Consider the following 18,526-nt stretch of genomic DNA (forward strand, 5'->3'; position numbering starts at 1 on the left):
AGTATAGACAGTTTAAAATAAGAAATACTAAATCACATCTTTCTAACGACATCATGACTAAATCAGTGCCTATAGGAAACCACAGAGTGCAAGCCTAAGAAAAATCTCAAGATTTTCAGTCAGCCTAAACTTTGCATTCCTACCCTAACCTCTAAAAAGAGAAGAAGAAAAAAATATACACCCCAACCCCAAACATAAGCCTACAACATAGAACATTATCCCTTCTACCAACCACCAAAATCTATGACATGAACAAGTATCATTAATATTACACTAACCAATTAGCTACCAGGCCTTCCCCATCTTTCTAATCACATGACAATTTCTGGCATGAGAATGTTGCTTTTGATTTCTTTATGAGGAAGGACCACACGTCCATTTTTGTATAACTCATCAAAAGCACGGACATCCTCCCCCAATATGGTCATGTTTACAATGCAAGCCCATTAACTAATAGTACAAGATTACTTCTTGATGTACACTCCACACATAATTGTGCACTATGATATCCTCACTCCTGCCTCAATCACACAACTTGGTCCAATGGCTACATCTAACCCAATCAAGCAACCCTCACAAATCCATCAAGTGTTGTCAACAATCACATTTCCAACAATATTAACCATAATTGCTAATTTATTCGAGGTGTTTCTTCTAAGAGAATATAAGTAGAGCCTTACGCTCGAAATATAATCTCTGGGTTACCCAATATCCATCTAGTAACCAGTTGAAACCATAATATAGAGTTATTTCTCCTATGCAATTTTTGAGAACACTTACTTTCAATGGATGTGGGTCTCAACTCAATTTGTCCCAAAACACCTGGGTTCAGAAGGTATATTCTCACATTGATCTTGTTACCAATGATCTGTACTTAAATAGAAATGCAACAAATTATAGATATAACCCTCAATACCGAGATGCAACAGAAATAGCACTTGATTTCATTAATATCGAATAACGAAATATGCTTACAAACATAATGGAAATAAACTAGCTCAGACGATAGTAGTTTATCTCTAAGAAAAGATGTGGCAGCTAAATGCCTCTCAATTATCTATTTATTATTGAACATCAATGGAGAACCCTGAACAAACAAAACTCTAACCCAGGAGATGGAACACGAAGAGTTTGTGGGCCCCGTTGGGGTTAGTTGGGCAACGAACTTCCCTTAGGGTCATAACTTGGTCATATTATCTATGTTTTGTGCATATGATATCTTGATAGAAACATCTCTCTGAGTAATACAAGATTTGCGGCAAGCCCCTATTGTGCACCTCAAAAAACATCATTTAGGGGGTCAAAACTGCTCCGGAAGTTCAGGACCTAAAAAAATCCTAAAATAGTAAATGTTGCAATAAACAAGGAAAGGAATGAAACCGACTGGAGGACTAAGTGTAATAGGTGGGTGGTAGCAAATATCCACATGAATCATTCCTCCCTCCTTAGGAATTAATGATCCCTGTTAAGTGCAGAGCCTCCATGAGGTGAGGAAAATTCTGTTTAACCTAGTCCGTGGTGAGCCACTTTCCCTAGTGAAGGAGTTGGCTTGCTTTAACAACTTCATATAGATGGATCCTCTATTGGTGAGTGTTATTGATCTGCATGTCCATGATCTGATTAGTTGTGGCCTTTTCCATGCAGTCTGGGTTTAGCTCTCTTGGTGTGAGTTATTCTGCAATGTCGGATGTGTCCAACAATGATCTGAAAATGAGATCTTAGATTAATATTAAGGTATTACAAACTCATGTGCAGGATTTGCCTATATTACTTAGTGCAATGGATCGAAAAGATTGTGAATAATATAGACAATGAGCAGTTAGAGAAACATAACAGACACACACACATAACACAACAAATAATCAAGGAGTTCACCCAAAACTCTTGGGCTACGTCTCCTAGTCCAGCTTTCAGTGGTGACCTCTCTATTATGTCTTCAAGAGTAGAGTTTTTACAAATGTGAGCTCAAATTGAGTCTCAACACAACAGGAACAAACAACAGGGTTTTGCTTGAATCCCTCAAGTCTTTCTGAGTACACAGACTCTCCCTCTCACTCTCTGTCTCTGTTTTCTCTCTGTCTCAGCACTGCCTGTCTCTATCTCTGACACTGAGTGGCTTTTAAGCCTATCAGCGCTTGTCTGTTCATTTTCCCTTTCGGGCTCTCTGGCTCCCAGCCTCTATCCACTCAAATCCCCTCTGAGCATTAACCAATCATGGTGTAATGTCTTCAGGTATGGTGGCCACCTGTTTTGCAATGGAAGGGACCATCGGTGCGTTGAAATCCCAAAAAATATCGTTTCTCTGTTTACACAGAGAAATACATAGAAACGTTGTAAAATCCGCCAAACTACCATTTATCGGACTTCAAATATTATCAATTCCACCCTAGACTCCATCGGGTCTACCTTTGTATCACTATCGCAAGTCGCAAGTGCCCATGAGCCATGGTTTCCTTTGTATTTGGGTTTATAATGGAAAACCCCAAATACATAGAAAAACCCGACAAATGCATTATATCAGAACTCAAATAATATATAGCTGCATTTATAAACCTTTCAGGTCTAGTTATATCGCTTTGGGCGCATTTCCTTTGTATTTCAGTTTTATAGCGGAAATGCGTAAATACATAGAAAATCCCTTTTTATCAGAACTCAAAATTTATTAAGTCACATCTATAAACCCCGTCGGGTCCAGCTTTATCGCATGTCACATGTCGCTTTTGATTTCTGATCATCGATTGCTCCGATCGGCCTTATCGGCTATCGGCGCATCGGCATATCGCATGGTCGTTGGCCTGTGGCATCACCCCTAACATAACTACGATGCGATATTGTGATGCGATACATTGCAATCGCATATCGTCGAACCTTCGGGCCGCGAGTTAAGTCCTTCCCTTGTTTTTTAGCGATGCAATATTGTGATTTAATCTGGGCCCGTTGATCTGCGCGCTTTATCAATGGTCCTCATTAGATCACGCTAATCGCTATCGTGATTTCCATAAGGCTGCTTTCGATTAACTCCACTTACCACCCTGATTGCGATATGCCGATTAGATCTGGACCGTTGATCGGCCAGATCTGACGGCTCCGGTGCAATGTTGCTTTAGCCTCCGATAGACACTGGTTTCGCCATTTCTGCATGTTTTTCTCGTCCGATGGTGTTTTCCGCCATTCTTGAAGGTTTTTCCTTGGCGATAGTTCTTAAGTATTGAAGACTTAGAGGGTTTTTAGGATCCATTTTGGATCAAACAATGGTGGAAAGTATGGTTGAAGGAGGTCTACATTGAATGCTAGGTGCAAACCAGGGAACACTGGAATGATGAACTCAAAGGTGTTTCCCCGTATAGCCTTGGTGATGGTTGTGGCCCATATCGGAGTAAGCGAAGCTTGCGGTGGGGTCCAGCAAGGCACTCCTTTTGCAAATGTAGCCAAACTTTGTTGCCGACCTGGAACATGTGCGACACCCAATGTTGATCATGGTGCTCGTTGTAATTAGCATTGGATCTGTCCAATATATCATGGACTTGCTAGTAGATGTGTTTATTGTGCTCAATAAAGTTTTTAGCCCTGTCAGCTTCGGACTGGATGTGAGTCGAATCTGCCTCACTAGCTACAAATGGTATGGCCACATCAATGGGACATAATGCCTGAAATCACAGCCCTACATGAAAGCTGTTATGGCCTGTTGAACTATGGAGAGCTCTGTTGTATTTTTGTTGGACATAAGGGAGGCTTTCATCCTATCTGCGTTGATGCTTCGAGTTGTACATGCGTATAATTTTGATGATCATCGTTTTGATGACCTTTGTTTGGCCATCATATTGGGGGTGGAAAGTCATGGACTTCGTAAGTTTGGTATCCAAAATCGACCAGAGACTTGATCAAAATGCACTCAGGAATCTGTTGTCCCGATCTGAGAGAATCGACTTTGGGATTCCAAAGTGTACCCAAACTTGCTCAAAGAAGAGCTTAACAGTGGCCTCTGCTATGATACTCTTCTTGTAGTCCACCATAATGGCCATCTTAGAGAATCTATCGACGACCATGAAAAAACATTCGTTGTCATGCTTAGTAGAATAAACACCCAACATGTAATCCATGGAGATGAATTCCCATGGTCGACTAGCAGTAGGTAGAGGAGTATATAGGCCTTGCTTCTTGATGGTTGGTTTGGAAATGGTGCAAGATCTAATGTAATTCCCAACATCTTGACGAAGGTTCGACCAATAGAAATATTTCTGTAGTACTGCCACTATTTTTTCTACTCTGAAATGTCCAACAACCCCACTGTAATGCGCCTCCCAATTCATCTTAGCGCGCTCGCTTGAAGGAACACAGATGTGTCCCCGGTGGAATAACAATGCATCCTTGAGGTGAAAATTTGGAACTTTCTTAGCTTCCAGGAGTCTCTGGTATGTGTTGTCAAATTCTGGATCGCGCTTGTAAAGATGCGGCTACCCTGAAGTCCCGTGCCCATAGGAGTCGAGCATAATGATCAATGCTTGGACTTCTTGTCCGTTGAGGCACTTTGTAACTTTATTGATGTTTCCCTTCTTGTACTTAATGTTCGAATGGAATTGTTGTAGGTATGTGGACCATTTATCATGGTGATCATTCTACACCTTCGCTTGGGTCTATTTCAATTGCAGGGGTCAATGGTCTGTGTGGATGACCGTTTCCTTCCCCATAATGTAATGCTTCCATTGATGGTAGGCCTGCATAATGGAACACATTTATTTGTCATAAGTGGGATACTTTCAGACTATGTCCAAAAGTGTCTCACTGTGGTAAACCATTGAATGCCCCTGCAAGTAAGAACTACACCAATGGAATATTCAGAGGCATCTATCTAAATCTCAAATGGTTGTTGTAGGTCTGGTAATGTGAGCACTAGTAAGGAATAGAGTCGATGCTTCAACTCATCAAATGCCTTCTGTTGGGTTTCAGACCAAAATAAATTTTCTTTCGCTCCGCCCTTGGTGACTTGGCTTAAAGGCCAACTGATATGAGAAAACCCCAACACGAACCTGCAGTAGAAATTGGCAAGGCCCATAAAGTTGCAGATCTTTGTTATATTAGTTGGGGCTGGCCAATCCTGAATGACTTATATCTTGGTTGGATCCACATGCACACCTTGCTCGTCAATGATGTACTGCAAATATTGACCTAGGTCATGCCAAAAGTGCATTTCTCCAAATTGGCACACAAATTGTGTTGCCGCAAGGTCTGGAGGACCTGACGAATATGGTGGAGGTGCTCTTCCCAACTCTAGCTGAAGATCAAGATGACATCTAAATACACCACCAAAAATTCATTCGTGAAGGGTCACAAGATGTCATCCATCAATCTCATGAACGTTGCGGGGGAATTCTTCAAGTCAAAAGGCATGAACAACCATTCAAAAGGGACCTCCTTGGATTTGAAAGCTGTCTTCCACACATCAAAGGGTTCGATAGGAACCTAGTGATAACTGTACTTCAAGTCAATCTTGCTAAAATATTTTTCCCCCTTGAGTTGGTCCAGAAGGTCATCAATCCATGGGATTGGGTACCTATTCTAGACAGTGATCTTGTTCAACACCTGATAGTCAATACAGAGTCTCCAGGTCCCATCCTTCTTCTCTCAATACAATCGAGCTTCCACAGGGTGATGAGCTTGGCGTGATGTTCCCTTTCTGTGACAGCTCCTAAATCTTCCTCTTGATCTCATCGTTCTCCAGAATAGAGCGTCAATAGATCGGTCCATCGTGTAGTGCCGCATCCGAGGTTAGATTGATGGAGTGCTTGACCTGAGAGTGTAGAGGTACCCCCAAAGGTGACGCGAATATCTCGATGTATTCCTCCATGACCTTGTCCATCTGCTGCTTCTGTGCGGAGGAGCCCTGTCTCGAAGCCCAAGCCACAATATTATTCCTTCCCTAAGGGTGAATCATAAGGAAAAAAAAATTCCTGGTCTGTGAAATGATCTTATTGGACTTCTTGGCAGAGATCAAAAAGATTGCAGCAGGCGGGGCTACCTCTAGTATCATGTACAACTTATTTCCCAAAGTAATAATCATAGAGAAAGGCATAGACCCATATACAACATGTCTTTTCCACAAGCAAGGTTGTCCTAACAATACATCACAAACTTCAAGGGGAGCAACATCATACAATACCTCATCCGAGAAGGGTTTGATGCTGTAGGGAAGTTGACACTGTTGGCTGACGCAGATATCTCGTCTTTGGTGAAGACACCCGATGGTGTATGACTGCAAATGTAATGTAGTCACTAGGCCCAACCACTTCACGACCTCTGCTGAAATGAGTTCCTTTTGGCTCTGGTTGTTGACAATGAATTGCAGTGGAGAACCCTTCACTGACATCTATGACTGGAAGAGGTGTCCCCCCTCCTTTGGATCTTCAAGCTCATTTTTCTAGATCTTAGCGGTGGCCACAGTGGCACTGCGCTCTGTGTCAATTATTTTCTTCCCTTTGTCAATCCCCTTGTCGGTTTCTAACCCATAGTCGAAACATGTTCCTATCTTGGCCACCAGTGACTTCTTGGCTCGACAATCACTTGTGTTGTTAGTGGAGCTCTTATGAAACTCACACCATTTTCCCGTGTCCTTCTTTGTCTTCATGGTGTTGTTATTTTCTTGCATATTCGATGGGTTTTCCTTGGTCACTCTACCTTAGATTTGTCCTTTGGTCTATGGTTTGGGGATGTCTTTTCCTTGATTTGGATTTGTAGATCCAAAGTCTCGCTTATTTTGTTTAAACTTCCTCTCAATATTGACAGTGTATCAGTATGCCGTGTTGAGTGAGGAGATGTTCAAGAACTCCATCTTGTCCTGGATGTTCCTATGTAGACAACTGCGGTAATTGAGTACCAAATGTCGTTCGAAATCCTTAATACCCAACTTCGTGTGAAGGGTATGAAAAAAATTGGTAAAATCTGACACGTCTTCATCCCTTCCCTACCACAGCGTGGTCCACTTTATGTATTTATCCTCATAGCACTCGAGAGGGTAGTACTGCTCCTTGTTGGCGTCCTGGAATGAATTCCAAGTGGGTGCAGTTGAAAATAGTGAGGGTGAACTTTCGTCCTTCTTCTCAGAATAGGTTTCCCACCAGTCCTTAATGTGGGGGGAAGCTCTGAGAAGTACGAAAGTAATCTTTTCCTGGATGGAAAAATAATGAAATAAAAATATCCTTCTAACATATTTAACCATTTATCTAACGTGTCCACATCAATCTAACCTTCAAATGTAGGGATGTCAAAGTTAGCTTGTACCTTAAAGGGTGTGGCGCTCCTAGAGTGGCTGTTGTAAGAAAATGCGTCGCCTTTAGGTAGCCCTTGAAGGATATGGGAAAAGTTGTCCATCATTGTGTCCCTTTTTCGCTTGATGGCTTCTTCGAGCAAGACTTTGAAAGGACCTCCTGCCCCCTCATCTTTCTTCTTTTCTACCATGGGAGACCGTCGGGATTTGTGAGGCTGGTCTTGCAAAGGTTCGACGAGTTCAAGCCGTAACTCCTTATATCTCGATGGCGTTGAGGACATGAAAAGAAAAACAAAGAAAGAGTAGACCACTATGATACCACTCATTTGTACTTCAACATGAACGCAACAAACTTTAGATATAACCATAAATACTGAGATGCAACAAAAATAACACTTCATTTCATTAATATCAAATACTGAAATATGCTTACAAATAGAATGGAAATAAACTAGCTCGGGCGATGGTAGCTTATCTCTGAGAAGAGATGTGGCGGCTACATGCGTCTGAGTTGTGTTACAATGAGGCTTAAGAACCTATTTATTATTTAACATCAAGGGAAAACCCTAAATAGCCAAAACCCTAACCCCGAGAGATGGAACGCCAAGAGTTTGTGCGCCTCGTTGGGGTTACTTGGGTAGCCAACTTCTGAGGGTTGTAACTTGGTCATATTATCTTCGCTTGGCAGCTACGATACCTAGTTGGAAAGATCTCTCCGAGTACTACAGGATTTGTCACAGCCTCCTAATTGTGTCTATGACTATGGGCCTGCTGCGGACCTCAAAGAAACGTCGTTTAGGGGGTGAAAGTTGCTCTCAAATTTCATGACTCGAAAAAATGTTAAAAATAGTAAATGCTACAATAAACAAGGAAACATATGAAATTGACTGGAGGTCTAGGTGGACTAGGTGAGTGGCCACCAATATCCACCTTCACCAACCAACAAATACCTTGGGCTTCACAATGAAACTCTCTACCTTTCGAGTGTCCTAGTCAAGAATAACAACACCATACTTTGAGGGTTCATCAACCTAGTTCAAGAGATTAATTGTTTATTGTTTACCTTACCAACCATAAAAAAATTGAACTAAGAGAGAATTTACATAATGAAATTATGAAAATCAATTCCCTTGAAATTTGGCTTTTGCAAAGACATACCTTGCAAAAAACAAAACAAGGAAAATGTTTCCAAGTGAGAAGGGGCTTGAGGTAGGACAACAAATTGTACCTTGGTCACTGTGATGTATGCTTCTCCTCCATGTTTTGTATGGAAATCAACCATGGCTCCCTAGATCCATCTATCAGTTTGTCCCTTGCAAGAGCTAAAGGCCCAAAAGTGCCCATGGGCTCTGTTTCCTAAGAACAGGTAATCTTAATCCCAAGTTTCATTTCAAATGCCTTCAAGAATCTCAACATAACTTCAACAACACCAATAGGTTTGAGTGCTTCAATTTGCTCAAAAATTGAAATCCAATAAATTGTTTAATGTTCCATATAAGAAATAGACAATTTCGTTTATCATGCTACTTTTACAAGTTTATTAGCTTTACATGATGAAAAACCATTGGCTTATTCTCAAAGTCAACCAAAGGCTTAGGGACACCCAATGTCAAAGGGTGCAGTGTGGTTCCAAAACCACCGACCAATATAAGGGCCTTCATGGTATTTTGTTCCTTCTCCTAGCTTTTTTGACCATTTCCCTCCTTTGCTAATCAACAAGAGGCGAAGATGCCCGAAACAGGTCCTAGAACTCCAATGTTGAAGCTTGAGTACATTGTGGTGGTGCATTCGAATACGCGGGGGTGCTGTCCATGTGCTAGATTTTAACAGGAAGGAGACAAATGAAAATAAGCTTCTGTGATTGGCTAAATCTGTTTAGCCAAACCGAGCAGAGGAACACCTTCCATGTAATTATTTATTTATATGGTTATTTAATTTTTGTTTTCTTTGTTTTGTTTTGTTTTGGTGGACATTAGCAAAAATTATTTTTATTATTTTTGAGGACTTGACACACTTGTACATCGCACTCATACTAAATGTGTAATGCGCCTCTCAACACAAATAATATGCCTCCCGAAATAATAATCTAACTCATTACAAATTATTATAAGGAAACAAAAAAAAATGAAAATAAAAAACCTGTTGTTTGAATTTTAGAAATTGTTATAATTTTGCAAAAAAAAAAAAAAAATTGATTGATTTTAGAAGTTTTTGTTGTTAACTCAATTTTTTTTAAATTTAAAATATATTTTTTATTATATAAATAAATTTAATATTTAAAAAAAAAAATTAAAATATATATATCATGTAAATTTCTTAATTCAAATTTATAATTTTAATAAATATTTATTGTAATTTTAATAAAATTAACATAAAAATACATTTAAAAAAATAAAATTTTAAAATATAAAATAGTCCTAATATAATTGCGTTAAGAAAATAGTAATCATTTTTCTTTAATGTTAGAAAAAGATACACTAATATACTTATAAAGAGTGAGACGCCATTCATGAAGAGATTTGATACCGTCACAATTCCATCGACCTTCTCATACAGGTATACAGGGTGTTACTGCTAATTCCATCGACCTTCTCATACTGGTATACCGGGTGTTACTGCTAATACATAAATGTGTGTGCGAGAGATTTAAAAAGAACGAAGAAACAAATGTATACGTTTACATGATACCATACCAAGAGATATATGTTAGTCAAATGTCATATATTATTATTCCCTTATTCCCTGTCGCATTATGGTAATAATCCATTCAGAATGTGTTGATTGTGATATTAAATCTAAATAAACTAAAAATTAAAATAGGTTTTCGAATGTAAACATTAAAAAAGAATATATATATATATATATATATATATATATATATATATTTAAAATTTAAAAAATAATTTTATTTCAATTTTGATTGTAGTCATCATTATATTTATGTACTTTTGCAGCACAGTGAATCGTACTCGCAGATTTCAAATTCAAGCAGTGAATCATGATTGTCCTGCTCGTCAATCAGGTCAACGACAAATCATAGGTATAAGCTTTTTAAATTGATAATCACAATTAAAAAATCATATTACGAGCATATCCCGTTGTACTTTGCTGCATTTTGCAATGTCCATTCCATTACTATTTCCCTCCCAAACCCAAAGCATAGGGTTTTCTTCATCTCGTCGGATCTCGAGTTCAATCCCTTCTGCCCATTTTTTCCTTTTTCGATCCCATAGTTGAAGCTCGACGCAGGACGAACGGATCGGGGCAATTAACAGACTTATTCATTCGGTCTTTCATTCCCTTCAAACATCGGTGGTTTGAACGTCGAGGCGTCTCGATATAGAAATGAAAAGATTAAGCAAAGGCAACGACTCGCATGGCGATACTGTATACCCTGGTAGCTCATGGCTCCACAGTCGTAGCGGAATTTGACCATCGAAAACCATCGCGCATCAAATACTGTAGAAAATTCCAGGTACCGGGGACAACCACGTCTCTTATTTGCAGGATCGCTATATTTTTCATGTCAAGAGGACTAATGGATTGACAGTTCTATGTATGGCGGACGATACAGCCGGAAGTAAGTCCTCTACTTTATCCAGATTCGTTAATTTTAAGACAATTTACGGTAGATTGCCATCTTATGTTAAATTTTATTTGTTATGTTAGGTGTGGTCACTTTGTCACAATGTTTGTTGATGACTGTGGCTATTTCAAGTAGTTTTAAGGTACACTGCTATAGTATGTCAAATTTGTTTATACTTCTTATATCTTGCTTTATTATTCCCTGCCACAACAAGGTAATAATGCATTCAGACTGTATTGATTGTGAAATTAAATCTAAATTGACTAAAAATTAAAATAGGTTTTCCAAGGTAAACATTATAAAATAATTTTTTTATTTTTTTAATTTTTTTTTCTCAATTTTGATATGGTAATTTGGATGGGCTCTTATTTTGTCATTGTTATATTTATGTTCTTTGCAGCACACTGAATCATACTTGTAGATTTCATATTCAAGTAGTGAATCGTGATTGTCTTGCTGGTTAATCACGTAGTTGTGGAGGTAAAACACATGTAGGTGGAAGGTCATTGAGTTGAACAGAGAAGTGACTCACAAATATATTTGTTTGATGTCATACATATGTGTTGCCACTAGAGAGACCCTGTGCGGCTGAATCTAGAAGAACATGAATTGATTATATAGTTTTTTGTAATTACCAATAAATTAGTCTTAGTGGACAAATAACAATTACTATTTAATAAAATATTTATAAATATTATTAAAAAATAAATAAATAATTATGAAATATCGATTGTAGTTTTCATTTAACAAGATTTGACTTTTAAAAATAATTTTTTGAAAATATCTAGAAAGTAATTTTCAACCATTACATTTTAGATTAATACTTTCAAAATATATGTGTGTGATATTATTTTGGAAGATTTATGTATTTGGAACCAAAAGTAATCATGTGCAAAAGAATTTTAGTATTTCACTGCGTTTTGGATGAATACATTGAATAAGTCCAATCTTTATGTGACATTTTCAAATTTCAATAATATTCTAAGTGTATATATATATATATATATATATATGTTTTTATAATTTTGTCTATTATTTCAATGTATTTTGATTGTTGTTTTATGTTTGTATATTTGTTTTAATAAAAATACATTTTTTAATTATTAAATTATTTTTTAATATATAAACAAATTTAATATAGTTAATAATAATTAAATTATATTTTTAAATTCTAATTTAATAATAAATATAAATTATTTATATTCTAATATAATAATATAATAATAAGTACAAAATCAATTAATTTAATTAGAGACTAATAATAATCTAATTTCAATCACATAGTCAAGTTTTAGAGACTAAATTATTAGAAATTTGTAATTTTATTTTATTTTTTAAATAAAAATAATAATTGTTTTCGTTAACTACAATATTTTTATAATCATTTCATTTTGCAAAACAATTTAATGATCATGATGATGATGATGGTTAACATCCATTGAGACCAAACTTTGGTTTATCGGACCTAAAGAAACAAATTATTTAGTTTGATTTAAGATTTTATTCCTATCCTGAAATAGCTTGGAGAGAAGCCTCCGGACCTCAATATAATTTTCACATCGTAAAATGCTAGAAGGTCAGAATTGCCACAAAGTTTATGAAGGTGAGATCTAATGTAGTTGTATGCAGGGCACTCTAAGAGGAAGTGGTTTCCATCCTCGCCGAGATGGCAGATCATTTCCATCCATGGTGTTTTAGGAACTTCCCAATGACCTGTTTCACTATGGAGCTTATGAGAGTTCATTCTAATCTTTGCTATATTAATTTTGTTCTTTGAGCTAGTTAAAATAGAGAGATAGAACGAGCGCTAAGTGGACTATTCAAAAATCATGAGAAATTAGTCACTTATGACTACCTCTCATGGAAATGGTCATAGATGAATGACTTAGTTAACTTAGTTGAATCCCAAAAATAATATCTAATATTTAATTTATTTTCAATTTTAAGATTTTAATTTATCTTTTTAAATTTAATAATCACTTTTGGAAATTATGGATAATAATTAAATATAAAATAAGGTTATTTGAATTATTTTTGTTTATTGATTTTCTATTCACAAATTATTATGTCTTTTAATTTTTATTTTTTTTAAATTATTTTTTATAAACATTATTATATCTTTTAATTTATTTATTTTTTTAAATTAATTTTTATAAATCAACTCGAATTATTATGTCTTTTAATTTTAATTTTTAATTATTTTTTATAAATCAACTCATGTGATTGAGAAGAATCATCTCTAAACTTATTGATTTGTGTTAAAACTTCTTGAATAACATATCCTGATTAAATTTTGATTTAAAATTTGATTTTTAATTGTAAATTGACTAACTTTTCTATTTAATAGATTATTTATTTTCATCCTTTACAAAATGACATGATACAAATTATTGTTATAATATGTTCATTTGACTTCCAAATAGTGAAATTTTCATCCCTTGTGATTTTAAGTCATATGGTGATCAAGAAAGGAGGATCGTAGAAATTTCAAGTTACAACATTCCAATTTCCCACAACTATGGTCTGAATTTCAAATGCACTCCCTTAAAATTCATATTTAAAAGATGATTTAAAGTAAAGACATTAAAAAAATTGCCCAAATTATTGTTATCTTTAGTCATACTTTTTAATAAATAAGCCTATGAAAATATACCGAGAGATAATTATTTCAAATATTTAATAGTGTTAAATAACATGGTATCTCATTCAATTTCATAGTTGTCCAAATTTTAATTAAAATAATTAAATTTATATTTCATTTACCATTACTTTCAACTAATGACTTCTAAATATTAATTCTCGTTTATTAAAAATCATTTGTCACATTTTTTTATAATTATTTTATATTTTTTTAAATAATTTGAAAAATCTTTTCAACCACACTTACATTTGTTCCAAATTTCTTTAAATCTTAAAATCAAAATACTACCGCATCCATTGTTAAACCTTAACATCAAAATACTAAAACATCACCTTTACAAATTTATCATAAAAGATATAAACATTTTTCCTTTATCATATATAATAACCTTAGTTATATCTCCTTAAAACTATGTATCAAACCAGTGCATACCTCTAATATTTTTAGTCATATTAAATTATGACATGTCATATCCAAAACCCTAAGCGAAAATTTGTCATTTAAAGAATTTATACCCAGCTTAAAGTCAAGCCTTAATTGCATTTTTGATTTGCAGTTAATTTCTTATAAAATCAGATGGCAAATTTTTTTAAAACCATGATCTTCTCCGAATGTCACTCAAAGTCCCGTAAGGAGTGACAGCCATAAGATTGGAGGATGCATGAATGGCAGCATCAATTACCCCGATGGTTGGATAGACTGCTTCAAGGGATTGAGCTTCGTTGAAACTAGAAAACATTTGGATATCATGCAAGTTGGTAGTCTTTATCGGTTTAAACACTGCTTTGACCACTTTGACCTTTTCCGAACGCTGCTAGTTCACTAATGTTGGGTTTTATTTTAGTTTTACGGTTACTATGCAATGTTTTTTTTCCTGATCGATTACATTTGGTTTGAGTAGATTTGAAAAAGGAAAATCACATGAAGATGCCAACCTCACTAAACAATTGGAAAATATGTAATCAGTGCCTCGAAAATGAAATATGTGTTCATTCTACATTAATATCAGATTATTGATTAGGAAAATAAATTTGTTCATTCTCAATTAAATCAATAGTAAGACTATTGGTCTAGGAAAATATTTTTTTAAGTCGGGATTGATTCAAAGAATTAGGTTGAGTGGTCGAGATTGGGCTTTTTAGATAGGGGTCCGTGATCAGAATCGGGTCATATATCGAAGTTCAGTGGTTGAGTTCACTGGGGGTGGTTTGCGGGGTCGACTAGATCGGGGTTAGCCGAGATGGGGTTGGGCTCTATGCATGTTGTCTTTTTTTTGTAACCGGTGATTAAGGCCAACTACTCAACTATGCAACTATGTGCGAGTACGCTCTTGCACATGGATTCATAAACAATGGTAGAGAAGTCACGTAGGCATTGCACGTGGAGGACATTGATGATGTAGCAAAGAGTCTTGGCCAAAACTTATATTTATATAGATATATAGAAGATTAAGGTAAATTTTATATCATCAAAAAGGTCTCAACAAGATGAATGCAATGATATAGTTTATTCCGGCTTTTGAGAAGCTGAAAAAGATTGAAATTTGATTACCCCATTTACATAACTAAACGTTGGAGATTGGGCCATCATAGTAACTATTTCCTTCTACATTTAGTATGGTCTAGGGATAGCAGGGGGTCTCCTACAGAGTGGTATAAGAGATTCCAGGTTCAATACTTCTACTGGATGGGCTCTATCACAAAAGAAATGAAAACAAAGGTGCAACCCTAGACCTTTGGGGATTATTGTTGCCATGTTATAGAATTAACAAAGCAAAAGGTTCAATGCTTGGACCCTTGGAGATGAGTGGAGCTCCAACTCTTGGCATGCAATGAGGTTACATGAGTTTACTATTAGGCATTTTGAAGGTCTGGAAAACCTATTGCTATGACCATGGATGCTTCTTGATTCTTTGGTATTGGAAAAATGATCTACATGTTTTGTATATGATTATTTGTAGTGTACTAGTACTACTAGATAGGTGGAGAATTTTTACACACTTGAAATAGGTGTGCATGTGAATGTTTCAATGATTTGATGGATTTGAGGAAATGCATGTGTTTCTTGAATTATATATATATATAAATACCTCCAATCCACAAAAGGATCCTTGCTTATATCCCAATCAACCTTTTATATATATATATATATAAAAGGTTGACTGGGATATAAGCAAAGAGCCTTTTGTGGATATATATATATATATATATATATATATATATATATATAATATATTGATTGGGATATAAATAAAGAGCCTTTTGTGGATTGGAGGTATCATATTTTGTGGTTGTATTCAAGAGTGACGGGTCTCGATGTTTACTTATTCGGTGCTAGTGGCATCACTATGATTGTTGATTATGTGTAGATTACTTGCATGTGAAAGTAATTGTTGGGTACAACCCCATGAATCGACTGTTATGTACTGATTGCAAATTGCATGCATATTTGTGATGTACTTATGAATGTGATAATCATAAATTATAAGGATGGAATATATATATATATATATATATATATATATATAAACTAATATTGTTAGATTGGAAATTCCATGATAGAAAGTCTTGGTAAAGAGGTTGAACTTAATGGCTATTGTTAGTCTTAGTAAGAAAGCTAGTATTTAAAACTGATCATAATGTTAGACTATAATTACTATTGATGGTCTTGATTAAGGAATTATTTCTGAAATCATTGAGAGTAGTCTAGTGAACCTGCTGATATGAATGTGTGGGCAATTTTAAATTTTGAAATCAAGCTAATGCACATGTTAATTGTGTCTTGGTTTGAGACATGTGACTCATGAGAATTCCGGGGATGTGTGAACAATTGCAAGGATGTGTGAACAATTGCAAGGATTGTGCTTGGCCTAGCATGGTGAAATCATAGCTAGTATATTTATTTATGTCATTTTCCCAATACACTAACAACTGAGTGTGTGTGCTAGCAATCGAAAGCATGGACACGGGAATTTCCCTAAGCATGGACACGGGAATTTCCCTCAAGCTCCTTAATGTATGCTCATATATCCATGTATATTGGAAGTGATTCCATTCCATAATTACCTTGAGGAAAATAGGACTTTAAGGTTGTTCTAAGCCTTCAAAAGAATTCTTGGACTGACTGTGGTATGTGAATAAACACACACATTTGTATGATGGCCGACAACACCATGATCACTCAACTCATGGGGATTGAATCGATTTTTGGATTGAGTTGATTTTTTGGGGACCATTTTACTTTAATGCTTATGGGTTGTAACAGTCATGAAAATGACTCAAAGGAATTTCTCTTGACTTTGACGTTATTTGTATATGCGATATGTTCATGATAATGCTGATGTTTATATACATATATGAATTCTATTGTGTTGGATAAGTTTTTTCAAGCGTCATTCCCGTGGAAGAATAGAACTTGTATTTATTTAATGCAAGTAAGGATGACATGAGAATTTTAGTGCGATTCGTGGCTATGTGAGGAATCAATTGGGCAAAAAGTAGATTTGGCTGATTTATGATGTAATATCATGTGATTATAACTCTTATATTGTGCTTATGTGTATATCATTAACGGGAAATGCTAAAGGCTATGTCAACAAGCTTATTATCCATAAACTATATCCTTGGTTAAGGGATGTGGCACATATGTTATCATTTGCAATACATACAGGTAGACCACACGGAATGGGGGTTACATGAGCCTAAAAGTTGCAAATGAGGTATGATTTAAATTTATTTCAATTCCCTTATGATGAGCCTCATGGAGATTATATGCCATGTTATAGGAAAGCATATGAATTTCCTGGTCTAGGTGAATGGAGCTGGCTGTAGGACAAACAAGCATCAACACGAAGATATCATAGTGTGTAGAAAGTTGGATTGAGTGCAACAAAAGGTCTTAAATTTTTTTCAAAAGAGCCTAAAAAAATGGTTGATTTAATATATTCTTGTGATTATTTAGATGTTGGGAAAGAAGCTATATATGTGACTTGAAATTGTAAATCAAGCTGTAATTATGAAGCTCCAAAAAACCTTGTTGGGTTTAAATCATATTTTATTTTGTGTTCAGTCATAGAACATCGAGGATGGTGTTCCTCTAAGGTGGGGGGGGTTGTGACATCCACTGTGGCTTAATTCCCCTTGTAAACATTATAAATAATTCCTTGTAATTATTTAACTAAAAAAACTCAAAAGGCTGAGAGAAAGGGACATGGATTCCAGAGCTTGAGGAGGGAGATTTCTTGAGGATTTGGTTGTCTTAAATATGAGTCATGGACCCAATTTTTTTTTCTAATGCGGCGTATTACACCACTAATAGGGAGTTGGACAAGAGGACAAGGAAAATGCTTCCTTGGAGAAAAATTCAAGCCAAGAAAGGAAAATTTTTAATGAGAAATGATAACTCTGGGAAGAGGAGGAATATGGCCAAAGAACATATGAGGAGTGGTTGGTTGATTGTAAGTAATAGATAAGGAAAAACGAGACCATGAGGGAGACTTGGCACCACCCCATGAGTTGTGAAGGATTTGAGGAAGAGTTTGGCATCATTTTGTCCTTGGAATTATGTGTGATTTGCATTAAGCATGGGTAGATAAGGAAGGACAAAATCATTAATGGAAATATTGGTTGGTTATCCATGGATTGGTTTGGGTTGACCATGAGGGGAAGAAGATGGTTGGTTGGTTGGAATATAAAATAAGTGGGAAGCTGAGAGGGAAAAAATAAATTCAATAAAGAGGGGGAAGCAGATGGTTGGTTGGTTGGAATATAAAATAAGTGGGAAGCTGAGAGGATTTTGGGTCACATTCATTCATTCTTGAAGGGAAAGATTCAACAAGGGGGAAGAGGAAAAAAATTCCTCACGAAGAGGAAGGGAACCAGAAAAAATAAATTCAATAAAGAGGGATAACTCAGACTAAAGAAAGACTAGCTAAGAGGGTTTTCTAGTGGAGGATAGAGAGCAGTGGCTTACCAAGGACTATTGAAGCAGCCAAGAGTGGTTTCCCTTATAATGAAGAACCCACTGGGAAGTTTGTGTA

General features: G+C 35.9%; 1 pseudogene; it reads right to left on the reverse strand.

The window, feature by feature from the left end:
- Positions 1-311: 311 nt before the first annotated feature.
- On the reverse strand, positions 312-8,922 carry LOC149158350 (mannose-1-phosphate guanylyltransferase 1-like; annotated as a pseudogene).
- Positions 8,923-18,526: the final 9,604 nt, after the last annotated feature.

The sequence above is a fragment of the Pinus tabuliformis genome, chromosome 5_2 (assembly GCF_031772625.1).
Source record: "Pinus tabuliformis cultivar Carrire ecotype Pingquan chromosome 5_2, CPIR1, whole genome shotgun sequence".
NCBI lineage: Eukaryota > Viridiplantae > Streptophyta > Pinopsida > Pinales > Pinaceae > Pinus > Pinus tabuliformis.